Source organism: Elephas maximus, chromosome 1 (genome assembly GCF_024166365.1).
Source record: "Elephas maximus indicus isolate mEleMax1 chromosome 1, mEleMax1 primary haplotype, whole genome shotgun sequence".
NCBI classification, from domain to species: domain Eukaryota; kingdom Metazoa; phylum Chordata; class Mammalia; order Proboscidea; family Elephantidae; genus Elephas; species Elephas maximus.
Window position 1 is genome coordinate 15,347,351 of NC_064819.1, and position 14,306 is coordinate 15,361,656.

Genomic DNA, 14,306 nt, shown 5'->3' on the forward strand with positions numbered 1-14,306 from the left:
GGTTCAGGGCCTGATAGAGGATCCTTGGCTAGTGTGTACATGGGAAACCAGATTAAAACAGGGGCTGTTTTGCGCTGCATGTTCCATGATTAGAGGTTACTTCTGACTTTATCGGTCTTTTTGCGTTATTATACCAGTCACAGCTTTTTCCTTCACTGCAAATAATAAAGAAATGGTTATGTTTCTGACCATGAAAGGACAACTTGTCATGAATGCCCTTTCAGAAGAAATGGCCCATCTCTCCCCTGTGTACTTCTGTATCTGTCTCCCTGGGGACTCCTGGGAGCTTTGTTCTGAGGACTGATTCTAGGAGGGGAAAGTAGGTGGGAACGAGGCACTGAGATCAAGCTTCGTGTCATCCCCTTCTTGGTTCATCCCAGGGGGCAGGGGTGGGGGGCTTGCCTGCTCAAAAACCTTCCACATCGCATAATTTCGGGACTACTCAGATAAACTAACATTTTACTTGCTTTCCATTCTTCTGTGGTATTCGCCAGGCATAATCCAAAAGTGTATCAAAATACACATGGAAAATTGAGAGCCAACTGTGCATGTCTTCACAAGTGCTGGTTCCCTTCACAGCTGTTGGTGGAAGAGGCCCCTGGGCCATTGCGCCTGAGGTAGACAGGCAAGACGGAGGGAGAGGTGGCATCCCTGTCACTGGGTAGGGGGTGGCATGCAGTCAGCCGAGGAGCCGGTGGGCCTTCGGGCATATCCTCCCTTCTCAGACTGCCCTGAGACTCTCTGGCAGCTCCCTCCTGACCGAGGCCGGGATTGAGTCGTCAGAGGCGACACCTCAGCCTCACGAGAGACTGGTGCTGTTATGTGCTGGCCCGGCTCCGAAACTCTTGAGGGGGCCTGCTGGGAATGGAGAAGCAAATGAATCAGTTGCCTGCTCTTGCCATCTGGAGCCTTCCAGATAAATATATCATCTGTGAGCACAGGAGAGCCCAGGAGTCCGGCTGCGATTGAGACAGTCAGGTGCCAGCCTCAGAAGGCACAAAAGAGGAGGCGTTACAGTTTCTGTGAACTCTCAGTGACCCGAGATGATATGGGCAACAGATTACGAAACTTCTTTTGCCTTCCTGCTGCCTTTATGGCTGTTGCTACTATTCATTAATGCTGACTAGGAAAGGAGCCCTGGTGGCACAGCGGCTAAATGCTCAGCTGCTAACCAGAGATCGGCAGTTTGAACCCATGAGCGGACCCACAGGAAACAGACGTGGCTGACTGAAAAAAGTTTACAGCCTTGGAAACCCTATGGGGCAGTTCTACCCTGTCCTGTAGGGTCACTATGAGTCAGAAGTGACTCAACAGCAGTGGGATAGTTAAAAGGCTTCCACAGCAGGAAGGCGACATTCCCTACCAGACTATTCAGGAACTGCTGCTACCAGGCTTTTCTGTGGCCACCAAGGCATCTCAATTATGCTAAAAAAAAAAAAAAAAAAAGCATAATAAAATATCTGTGGCTATCCTGCATCATGCTCTTAAAACTGAGAGCATTTCTGGAATTGATATCAGTTCATCTTTACAGTGTTGGCGCTAAGCAAAAACAAGCAGGAGATTATGGGGCGTGTGAGTTGGGGCTTGGAGATTCCATGATAATTGAGTTCCCAGGATGGTTAATTCCATTGTTCTTTTCAGGATATGTGAAATGTCATTTCTTCTGGGAACACCTTTCATTTACCCATTCACTCAGTCACTCACTCACTGTGTTTCTGACATTGGGACCAACTCAAAGAAAAATACAGAGAAATAAGAGCTACCAAACCCAGTGAGGGACTTCACTTGCTCACCTGAGACCCAAACAGCCATTGGTGACTGACAGGCATCGAGCTGGTGCTTCAGAAGGGTGCAGGGCTTAACGCACTCAAGGGTTAAATGAGAGACTTGGTCTTTGATCTCCTGACTCCTAGCCATGAGCCTGTCTGAGCTTCAGGATCAGACTGGACAAGCAATTTTCCTGCTCTACCATGCTCCCACAACTTGCTCTATCTCTCCTACCTATCTACCTACCTACCTATTATCTGTCATTTGTCTATCCATCCATCCATCCATCTATCTGTAATTTTGGTAGCACTTTCACCTTGGTGTTACATTAGAGTTTTTGTTGTTGCTGTTTTAATTTTGAATCTCTCATCTACTCCAGTATCTCCTTGAGAGTAGCAGCCGTGCATGGCTTATAGCTCTTAGCTATGTCTGGCACGAAGCTGAGATTCTCTTTATATTTGCTGAATTGAGTGTAGTTCTCTCTAGGAGACCCTCAGTTTCTACTTCTGTGAAGTGAACAACATTTAACCCTGCCTCCCAGCCTACCCAGGACTTGCTGGTGAGTAGCAGGAGTCTGCCTGTGGGAATTGTGATGAGAAACCTGTACAGGTATTTACAGCCCAGGCAGAGGAGGCTGGGACATAGTCTCAGGTCTCCTGAAGCATGGTGGTGCTCATCAGTTATTCAGCACGCTTGGGCCTCTACAGTAGGCCCAGGGCTGCACTGGTTCAGACAAGATACCTCCTGAGTTAGAACGGCACAAGACATACACATTTGAAAATTAAAGAACAATTTTACCGAAACACACCAACCAGTGTACAGAGAGAGTACCAATGGAACAGTTACAGGCAGAAGTGTGAGCAGAAGTCAGAGTTGATGTCTTGAAAGAGGAGAGAATTGATTGAACCACCTAGTCTGGACCCAAGACTCTGAACACATTCTGAGATCCAGAGATGTTTACTCAGCGGCCCAAGTTGGAAGCTTGTGGATAAGCATCAGTGGTTGGTGTGATAAAAATCGCAGATTAGTACCTGGGCTTTTGAGTCAGACAGGCTGAATTTAAATCCTGGTCTGACATGTCTTGGTTATATGACCTTGGGCAGGTCACTTCACTTGGTGGTGCTTCAGTTTCTTTGCCTCTAAAATAGGAACGATAATAATAGTACGTGTCTCAGAGGACTGAATGACCTGCCTACCACACAGTCAACCCTCAAATCAGCGTTAGCTGGGTTGTTAGCTGCATCCTCTTTAAGCGGTACTCGGGCGCCCTCTGGTGCTTGTGTTACTGGGGAGTCCCAGCATGCTTCTGTTTCTACTGACAGGAAAGGTTTTGTGGGTCTATGAGTTCCATTTTATTCGGTTTTAAAATCTGGGATGTCAAGGACCTGAAAGAGCATCCATTCTAATCTACCCAGTTGAGGAAATTGAGGCCCAGAGATGTAAGGTAACTTGGCCATAACCACACAGCTAGTTTATAGTAGTGCCAGAACCAGAAGCTAGGTCTTCTGAGTTCCAGAAAAGCCACATGAAAGCCAGGGAGAGAGAGAGACGGTGAATGAGAAGAGAGACAGGAAGTACGCATGCATACTTACATGGAGGGGGGAAAGACAGACAGACAGACACACACATCCCAAAACAGGAAGAGAGGGAGGGAGAGTCAGAGACAGACACACACAGAGTGAGGCAGTATAGGGAAAGAAAGAAGGGGGAAGAGAAATAAAGATAGCAGAGAGACATACATGGGAGAAGAAAGAGGAAGATGGGAGGAGAGACAGAAGACGCTAGGGGAGAGACAGGGAGAATGAGAGAGAGAGACGAAGAAGGGAGTAGGGGCAAGCAAGACTCTACCTGCCTCTTGCCCGATTGCCATTTCTAGGGGTGATCTTTGCCCAAGTAGGAATACTTTGCCTCTGGAACATCCAGAACCAGGATACTGCAGAGAGATGTAAACCAAAGCTAGGCATCCGTGAAGAAGATTCTAAGTATCTGCAGCCAGCATTGGCCTGGCACTTCAGCTCTGTGGTAGCTCTCCCTAGGGCCCTGACAGGTGTATTCTTGGCTTTCTTTTTCCTGCTGGGCTGGGAACAATGGAAATAAATCTCCTCCAGTAAGATGGGAATTTGGACTCATGAAGCTGAAGAGAGACGTGGACAGGGCATGCCTACCATAGTACTGCTGATGGAATAATTTATCAGATTTTTCTCCCTAAGGAGCCTTGGTGGCCCGATGGTTTAGTGCTCGACTATTACCGGTGATTCGAACCCACCAGACACTCTGAGGGAGAAAGATGTGGCAGTCTGCTTCTGTAAAGATTACAGCCTTGGGAACCATATGGGGCAGTTCCGCTCTGTCCTGTGGAATCGCTATGAGGTGGAATCGACTCAACGGCAGTAGGTTATTGTTTTTTCAAGCTTAGAGTAGAGCAGCACTTATCGAAAAAGCCCTCCATAATTGCATCAGCTGGTCTCTACCCTCTGTGGTCCATACTCCCCTGACTCCTCTGACTTCTGACGTGAGTTTAGGGGCTCCTTGCAAGTCCAGATAAACCTGCCTTTGTGGTGGGAAAAACAAAAATAAAAACAAAACAAACCCATATGGGGTCGTTCTACTCTGTCCTGTAGGGTCACTGTGAGTTGGAATTGACTTTACAGCAATGGATTTGGTTTTTTGGTCTTCTTCCACCTCCACTTGGGCCCTTTTTGCAAGAATAAACCTATAAAGTGTTTTGGAAAACGAACTGTATACAAGGCCCTGTGCTAGGAATTTGAGGTCTGTGTCCTCAGAAGAAGTTGTATACCCTTGAGGATATGTTAATGCCACACGGCTGTCTGTGTTCAGAACCAAAGAAGGAAAATCACAATGGACTAGTGGAGGCCCTGTGGTTGGTGTGGGATTTGTGCTGGTCCTTGGAGCGTAAGCATGAGAAATGGAGGATGGTGTTCCTGAGGAAAGGCCAATGAGCAGAAAGCTAAGTAATAGCAGGGAACAGGAAGAGAAAGGCTAACTGGATGCCCTCTCTTCCTGGCAGTGATGGTGGGAAACAAGGCTGAAGGGGGTTGGTGTGGGGGTAGAAGCGGAGGTGACATATTTGAGACTCCTCTGTCCTCTCAAAAACGGTGTCTTGACCTCAGCAGTCTGGTAAGACAGTGATGGCAGAATGGATTTGGCTCAGTGGCTTTCCATTTGAAAGGACATATTACTATTAAAGCTCATAGTTCCTGTACTGCAAATGAATCTTGCCTGCTTCTCTCAGCTTTTCTGTAGCCTCACATGGAAAATTATACCTATTACTATGTCGGCTCTTGCCTGCCAAAGAACATCTGAAAGGGATTTAAGAGTAATTAAACAAACAAACAAAAAAAACCACCAGCTACTCACTATTTTACCAGGTGTAGCCCCTTAATCATACTAGTTTTGGCCTTGTATAATCCAGTTAACAGTTTCGTATAATAAAGGTGAGCACTGGGGCTTGTACACAGAGTGATTAGTTATCTAAAAGGTGACCAGAATGATGATGCATCTGGAAACTAACTCTTCCTAGAAAGGGTGGATTAAAGGGTCTGAGAAAGAAAATGCTCAGGAATATTTTGCACCCAGTTAGATCAGAAAATGCCCAGGAGAGGGAACCATCCTGAAAAAAAAGAGCAAAAAAGACTCATTACTTGGTGGGTATGTTGTAGAAGGGATTCAAGCATTGGAGGGATGGTTGGATTCCTACCCCAAGCTTTTGTTACTAAGATTAAATGTGTCTGGTTGGGTTCCTTATTTCACAAGCTGTTTCCCACCTCTGTTCCTCTCTGGGCTGTTTTCCTGCGTGCCTCTCTTCACCTCCCCACCAGGGTCTTCTCTTCTGCCTTGGTGTGTACTTTGGCATTTGCGTTGATTTTCTGAGTGCAGCTCTGTCCTGACTGAAGAGTGGTCCTCCCACGGTGAGCATTTTCCAAGGAAGGACCTGGTGCCTCTGTCCGCAGGAGCGAGGGGCCAGTGGGGCCTGGGGAGGTAGGAGGAAGAGGAAATCATTTCCAAGGCATTACTGAGCCTCAGGGCTTGTGTGATCCACCATGATTTTTAACATTTTTTAAAAGTTATATAATTTTATTTATTTTTGTTGTTGAGAACATATACAGCAAAACATATCTGTAGGGAGGGGACAGGTGCAGGGCTACCAGGGAGCAGGTGGGTGGTAGAGCGGGTGGCTGAGCTAAGAATTTTTTTAGCTGGCTTCCACCAAGCATGGGGTCTGTCAGGTAAAAGGACTGCAGTTCTCAGGGGAAGAAGAGTTTATAGACATGCTAATGAGCTTCAGCTGAGCCTCTCAAAAGGAAAAAAAAAAAATAGTGTCTCCTGTCATAGCAAGACATTTATTTTTATTATACTTGTTCTGAAGAAGGGACAGAAAATGAGTTTCTGGTAATTGGGCATTTCAAGTGGCTCTTGTGCACTCTCCAGTCTCAGCCTGGTGAGGAGTTGGGTGGTGCTGGCCGTTCACCAGCTGCTCCCCTGCAGAACCAATGCTCTGTATGCTGCGTGGAGAGACAGAAGTAATGATTGGATGGGCTCTCCCATGTGCTCTTACACATTGTATGTACTTGAGCCTTTACCAGATCAAAACATGATGCAGACACCTGATGGCATGTAAACAAACTCTCCGTTTACCACAGAACAATGCTTTCTAAACGGTGGGGTTTTCTGACCCATGGCATGGTCCTTTCAGTCTCCTCATATGCATGTGAAAGTTGGATAGCGAAAAAGGAAGACAGAAGAATTGATGCCTTTGAATTGTGGTGATGGTGAAGAACATTGAAAATACGAGGAACTGCCAAATGAACGAATAAATCAGTCTTAGAAGAATACAACCAGAATAGTACTTAGGAGTGAGGATGATGGGACTTTGACTCACTTATTTTGGACACATCATCAGGAAAGACTAATTGCTAGAAAAAGACATCCTGTTTGGTAAAAGAGTGGGCCAACGAAAGCACAGGAAATCCTCAATGAGATGAATTGACACGGTAACTGCAACAGTGGACTCAAACAACCAACAGTCATGAAGATGGCATGGGACCAGGCAACATTTCATTCTATTATGCATAAGGTCACCATGGGTCAGAGCCAACTCAACAACAACTAACAACAACAAAAACGGTGGGGTGGAGGGCGCAGAGTTGAGTGGGAGAAGTTCTTCAAGTTACTTAAGACAACAGAACATCTTGCTTGTTGTACCATGGAGCAAATGTGCCACAAGCTTAATACCCTCTTTAGAATAAAATGATTTATCAGAGAGAGCCAGATGAGGGAATAAGAAAGTTGGGACTCTGTTTGCAAAAATTCCTCCATTTCCCTTAATGGTGTTTGCCCTTCTTTCCACTAGAAGTTCTCAAATCAGATTCTATGAGTTCATTCACTCATTTATTTAGCAAATTCTCTTTTGGTACATAGTAGTCAACAAAACAAAACAACATGGAGCTTACATTCAGAGGGTAGAGATAAAACATTAAAAATAACTGTATAATACATCAAAGAGTGATAGCCAGCGACATATAAGGAAAGCACTAAATGAATGAGCCATGGGAATGTGTTTAGGAGAGGTACGAGGCACATGAATCAGGACCTTTACAGTCCTTGAGATTGGATTGAACTAGGTACAATCACAAATACAGGAAAATTGGACAGTGTGGCTGGTGAAGAGAGAGCAAGGAAAAGGGGTAAGTGAGTTTGAAGAAATGGCTTTGGTGAGAATATGGGTTCTCTAAATGTGATGGGAAAGAAATATGGTTTTGATAAGGAGAATGTCATGATCTGAATTATATTTTAAAAAATAGGTCTGGCTACCGTGTGGAAAATAGATGGGAATAGCAAGAATAAAAGAAGGGAGTCCATTCAGAGGGCTAGTAGGATAGGTGAAAAAAGATGGTGGCTTGGACTAGGGTGGTGGTGATGGAAAAAGTGTGCAAGAAAGAATAATTAAGAAATACCCAGGTTTGAGGCTAAGCAGTTAAATGAATTGTAGTATTTTTTGCTGAGACAAGGAAGACCAGGGGAGGAATGAGGTTGGGTAGAAGGAAATCAAGAGTTCTGTTTTAAATATATTAAGTTTGAGCTGTTCATTAAATGTCAACTGGGAGAGGAAGAGAACTGTATTTTTACCCAAATAACACTCATCTTATACGTTTGTTACCCTCCCCCATCCAGGTATAGTTGTAAGTGTACTATGCTAATTTTTTACAGCAACATGTAAAAAAAAAATTGGCAGAGCAGTGCTTATGAAAACACATACGGGGGAACTTAGAATGTGCATGCTATTTGTGTGAAAACATGGTAGGCAGTTGGATATGTGAGTCTCAATCTCAGGACAGAAATTGGGACTGGAACTGGGAATATGGAAATTACCAGCATATAAAAAAAAACAAAACCAGTTGCCATCGAGTCGATTCTGACTCATGGCGTACCCATGTGTATCAGAGTAGGGCTGTGCTCCATAGGGTTTTTAATAGCTGATTTTCTGGAAGTAGATTGCCAGGGCTTTCTTTGAGGCACCTCTGGGTAGACTTAAACTTTTAACCTTTTGATTAGTAGCTGAGCGCATTAACCATTTACGTGAGCCAGAGACTCCATACACATGGTATTTAAAGCCATGGAACTGGATGAAATTATGTAGTGAGTAAGACACGATAGAGAAAAGAAGAGGTCCAGAATTAAGCCTGTTGTATTACAAACCTTAGAGGTTGGGAAGGAAGATTTAAAACAAACAAACAAACAAAAAGATTGAGATAGAAATCAGTGAGCCAGGAGGAGTTTTTCTTGACGATAGAGTCCTAGGAGCTAATACAAAAATGTTTCCAGAAGAAGGGAGGCTCTTCCTCTTCTTGAATGGGGCTGGGCAAGGTCAGCATGTATGAGGGGTAGCGGAGGTTCAATGGCCCAAGGGTGCCAGAGCTTGGGTGGAATAAGAAGGGCTTTCTATGGGAGGGCAGCCCAGCTCAGAGTATGACCATGGAAGCACAGTCCAACGCAGAGTAGGAGAGGGCCCTGTACAGGGCCAGCCTGGTGTTGGGTGTTGGAGTTCAAGCAGGGTGAGCACAGCATCTACACAGAGGGTGACCCAGCACAGAGTATGGGAGATTGAGCAGGCTAAGGAGGTCATCCACATGGGGCAGGGCTGCAGTGTGTGGTGTCAGACCCTGGACAGAGTAAGGAAGGTGTCCATGGAGGGGAGGGGCAGCCTAGCTCAGAGGGTGAGAGCTCAAACAGGGTGAGGAGGGTGTCTGCTCAGGGAGATAGCCGCAGCATGTTTATTAGGCAGTGGTCTTGGGAACAGTCCCTGGAGAAGGGGAGGGGAGGGAAGGAAAGGGGAGAGAAGAATCAGGATTGGACAGAGGGCAAAGTTGAGCTGCAGTGTCATCTCTAGGGAACCCTCAGCCAACCCTACAGGGAGTTCTGAAGATTGGATATCCATTTAGAGTGGTCCCAACCTGGAGAGAGAGGACTGGGCACTTATACACTGGAGTCCATCAATCATTGAATCCTGCTGCCTTGGGAAGGGGGAATAGCCTTGGGAAAAGAAGCTCTTTTCAACCAAGGGTAATCTCCAATGGGGCTACAAGCAGCGCTACCAGCAGGTGTGGTAAGAAGTCCTTTATTCTGAAGTGGGGCCTGGGTAGCACATTACAGCATCCACCACCTACATGGTCTCAAAGTACCTTGCACAAAATACTAATGACAGAGGGAGTAAAGAGTAACTTTGACAGTAAAGAAGGCTGGCAGACATTCCCTTAACTGAGTGATCAAAGTTAACATCACTAGTAATGGGACAAATTGAAATTGTAGCCCACCTGATAGGATGCAGCAAGGAGAACAAGAATCACTTCTGGGATATCTTGCCAAAGATGCATAATCTGATTCTAATCATGAGGAAATTTCAGAAAAACTCAACTTGAGGAACATTGTACAAAGTAAGAAGCCTATGACCTTTAAAAGTGTCGAGGAGGTGAGGCCAAGATGGCTGAGTAGTCAGATGTTTCCAATGGTCCCTCTTACAACAGAGACCCTAAAAAAAAGTGAATCAATTATATATATGACAAGCTAGGAACCCTGAACATCAGAGGCAAAGTTAAGAAATCAGACTGAGTGACGGGGGAGGGAGAGACAATGCAGAAGCAGCAAGGAGTTGCAAGACCTGACTTGGTGGGAAACAGCACCTCTCAGCCCTGATCCCCTGGCGCAGCCATGGCAGGGCTGGTGGTAGTGTTCAGGATGCAGTTAAGTCAGCAAAAGAAGGCAAGTGAAGTCGTGCAGCCCTGATTCACTCGTGTGATGGTGGCAGGGCTGGCGGTGGTGTTCAGGACACGGTTGCTTCAGCGAAAGAAGGCAAGTGAAGTGGCGCAGCCCCAATCCCCTGGCGCGACCATGGCAGGGCTAAGCCAGTGCACAGAATTTACACATGCCTCCGGAATCAGCGAAAAAACAGTGCTCTCGGCACAAGATAAGTGATTTTGTCCAATTAACTGCACGGATCTAATAGCTCCTCCTTTTGAAAGAACTCTCTCCCATCTATCTGATCCCTCCTCCCTCTGCTCGAGCTGGCTTCAGTGACAGTTGACTTCACTGGGCCTGAGATAGGTCCTGCTGTGTTCCCTGAGCCATTCTCCCAGCCTTGGAGAAGGAACAGATTAAACAGGGGAAAAATAATCTGCTAGCCTCCCTAATCTGGGAAATTAGAGCAGAAGTGGCTCCTGTCCAGGCACAAGCAGTCCACAGACTTTGAATGTCTTTCACCCCTCCATGAACCCAGGTGGCCCCATTTCAGTAGCTCGGGTCTTGCTATTATAAAGGGTGTCTGTGCCTGAGATCTGACTTTAACTGTTTCAGCTGTGTGGTGGAGAGGCAGGTTTTTGATGTTTGATACGGCTCTGCTTATTAAACAGGGTCCTTAAACCTACCCACATCAGGGGCCTGAGGACTGGTGGCTCCACCCACACCACCTAGCCACCCACAACAGGGGTCCAAGGATAAGTGGTGCCTCCTAGTGCTTATAATTAAAAGCGTTGGGTGCATATGGTACAGCTGCACAGCCCACCCACCAGTGCACTTTAGAGAACAGGGGCATGCCTTCCTCACAGACACTCAGGAGAAGGTTGTAAGCACCCTGCCTTGCTCAGAGTGTGACCCCCTGCTATAACCAGAAACCTGTGCATACACCAATCACCACTGCTCCTCTAAGATCATAGGTGAGAGCCTGCACCACACACTTGGAGACTGAATACCTGGACTCCTGAGCTGAGACTATACAAGAATAGTGAATGGACTCCTAGGCTCGTATACCTGATGATAGCTCTAGCCATCTGGTGACAGGACATTAGTGCTTCAAAGGCTCCAATAATCAAGTTAGCTCACTCAAGTAGCCTATTTGGATATATCAAAACAAAACAAAGCAAGAAGCTAGGACACAGTGAGCAAACATAAAATAAATTAATACAGTAACTTATAGATGGCTCACAGACAACAGTCAATATCAAATCACATACAGAAGCAGACTGTGATCACTTCAACAAACTCCCAAAACAAAGAATCAAGGAATCTTCCAAATGAAGATGTCTTCCTGGAATTACCAGATGTAGAATACAAAAGATTAATATACAGAACTATTCAAGAGATCTGGAAGGAGATTAGGCAAAATGCAGAATAAGCCAAGGAGCACACAGATAAAGCAGTCAAGGAAACTAAGAAGGTTATTCAAGAACATAATGAAAAATTTAATAGGCAGCAAGAATCCATAGAGAGACAGCAATCAGAAATTCAGAAAATTGACAATAAAATTTTCAGAGTTAGAGAACTCAATAGAAAGTCAGCGGAGCAGATTTGAGGAAGTGGAAGTGAGAATTAGCGAGATTGAAGATAAAACCCTTGGCAACAATCTGAAGAAAAATCAGATAAAAGAATTTTAAAAAATGAAGAAACCCTAAGAATTACGTGGGACTATGTCAAGAGGAATAGCCTATGAGTGATTGGATTACCAGAATAGGGAGGGAAAACAGAAAATACAAAGAGAATTGTTGAAGATTTTTTCGCAGAAAACTTGCCTGATATTGTGAAAGATGAGAAGATACCTATCCAAGATGCTCATTGAACCTCATACAAGGTAAATCCCAAAAGAAAGTCACCAAGACATTATAGTCAAACTTGCCAAAACCAAAGATAAAGAGAAAATTTTAAGAGCAGCTAGGGATAAACGAAAAGTCACCTACAAAGGAGAGTCAATAAGAATAAGCTCAAACTACTCAGCTGAAACCATGCAGGCAAGAAAGCAATGTGATGACATATATAAAGCCTTGAAGGAAAAAAATTGCAAGCCAAGAATCCTATATCCAGCAAAACCATGTCTCAGATATGAAGGTGAAATTAGGACATTTCTAGATAAACAGAAGTTTAGGGAATTTGTAAAAACCAAACCAAAACTACAAGAAATACTAAAGGGAGTTCTCTGGTTAGAAAATCAATAACATCAGATAAAATAACAACCCAAAGCTAGAATACAGGACAGAGAAACCAGATATCAACCCTGATAGGGAAATCACAAAAATAAATCTAAGATAAAAAAAAAAAAAAAAAACACTCAAAGCAGGGAAACAGCGATGTCACTATGTAAAAGATGACAACATTAAATCAATAAAGAGGGACTAAATAAAGTAGACATAGGTCTTTCATATTGAGAGGAAATCAAGGCAATATAGGGAGATAAAAGTTTGGTTTAAACTTAGAAAAATAGGGGTAGATAATAAGGTAACCACAAAGGAGACTAACAATCCTACACATCCAAACAAGATACAAGAAAAACGTAAAGACTCGGTAAAAACAAAATCAACAACAATGAAGAGGAAAGCACAATTTGTAAAGAAAAACTATTCAGCACAAAAAATTAAAGGGAAAAAAGAAACTATCAACAGCACACAAAAAAAGACATCAAAATTACAGCACTAAACTCATACCTATCCATAATCACTCTGAATGTAAATGAACTAAATGCACCAATTAAGAGACAGAGAGTTGCAGAATGGATAAAAAAAAACACAATCCATCTATATCTGCCTACAAGAGACACATCTTAGACTTAAAAACACAAGCAAACTAAAACTCAAAGGATGGAAAAAATATATATCAAACAAACAACAATCAAAAAACAGCAGGAGCGGCAATACTAATTTCTGACAAAACAGACTTAAAAGTTAAATCCACCACAAAAGATGAGGAAGGACACTATATAATGATTAAAGGGGACAATATAGCAGGAGGATATTACCATATTAAGTATTTATGCACCCAACGGCAGGGCTTCAAGATAAATAAACTCTAACAGCATTGAAAAGTGAGATAGACTGCTCCACAATAATAGTAGCAGACTTCAACATACAGCTTTCAGTGAAGAACAGAACATCCAGAAAAACTCAATAAAGACATGGAAGATCTAAATGCCACAGTCAGCGAACTTGACCTCATAGACATATACAGAGCCCTCCACCCAATAGACAAGTATACTTTCTTTTCCAATGCACATGGAACATTCTCTAGAATAGACCACATATTAGGCCATAAAGCAAGCCTTAACAGAATCTAAAACATCGGAATATTACAAAGTATCTTCTCTGACCATAATGCCATAAAACTAGAAATCAATAACAGAAAAAACAGGGAAAAGAAACCAAACACATGGAAACTAAACGTTTTGCTCAAAAACGATTGGATTATAGAGGAAATTAAGGATGGAGTAAAGAAATTCATAGACTGAAATGAGAATGAAAATATTTCCTATCAGAACCTTTGGGACACAGCTAAAGCAGTGCTTAGAGGTCAATTTATAGTAATAAATGCACACATACAAAAAGAAGAAAGGGCCAAAATGAATTATCCCTACAACTTGAACAAAAGAAAAAGACCAAGAAAAGAAACACTCAGGCACCAGAAAGAAGCAAATAATAAAAATTAGAGCAGAATGAAATGAAATAGGGAACAGAAAAACAATTGAAAGAATTAACAAGACCAAAAGCTGGTTCTTTGAAAAGATTAACAAAATCAATAAACCATTGACCAGACTGACAAAAGAAAAGCAGGAAATGAAGCAAATAACCCAAATAAGAAATAAGGTTGGCAGTATCACAATAGACCCAACTGAAATTAAAAGAGTCATAACAGAATACTATGAAAAATTATACTCTAACAACTTGAAAACCTAGAGGAAATGGACAGATTTCTAGAAACACACTACCTACCTACCTAACACAAACAAAGGTAGAACAACTAAATAAACCCATAACAAAAGAAGAGATTGAAAAGGCAATTTAAAAACTCTCGACAAAAAAAGCCCTGGCCCAGACGGCTTCACTGTAAAGTTCTACCAAACTTTCAGAGAAGAGTTAACACCAGTACTGCTAAAGGTATTTCAGAGCATAGGAAAGGATGGGATACTCCCAGACTCATTCTATGAAGCCAGCATAACCCTGACACCAAAACTAGGTAAAGACACCACAAAAAAGAAGATTACAGAT

General features: G+C 43.5%; 1 protein-coding gene across 21 annotated transcripts in view; it reads left to right on the forward strand.

Moving 5' to 3' along the window:
• The window catches only part of KALRN (kalirin RhoGEF kinase), a 792,110-nt gene that overhangs the window by 344,034 nt on the left and 433,770 nt on the right, over positions 1 to 14,306 (forward strand). The gene's annotated exons all lie outside the window — the stretch shown is intronic.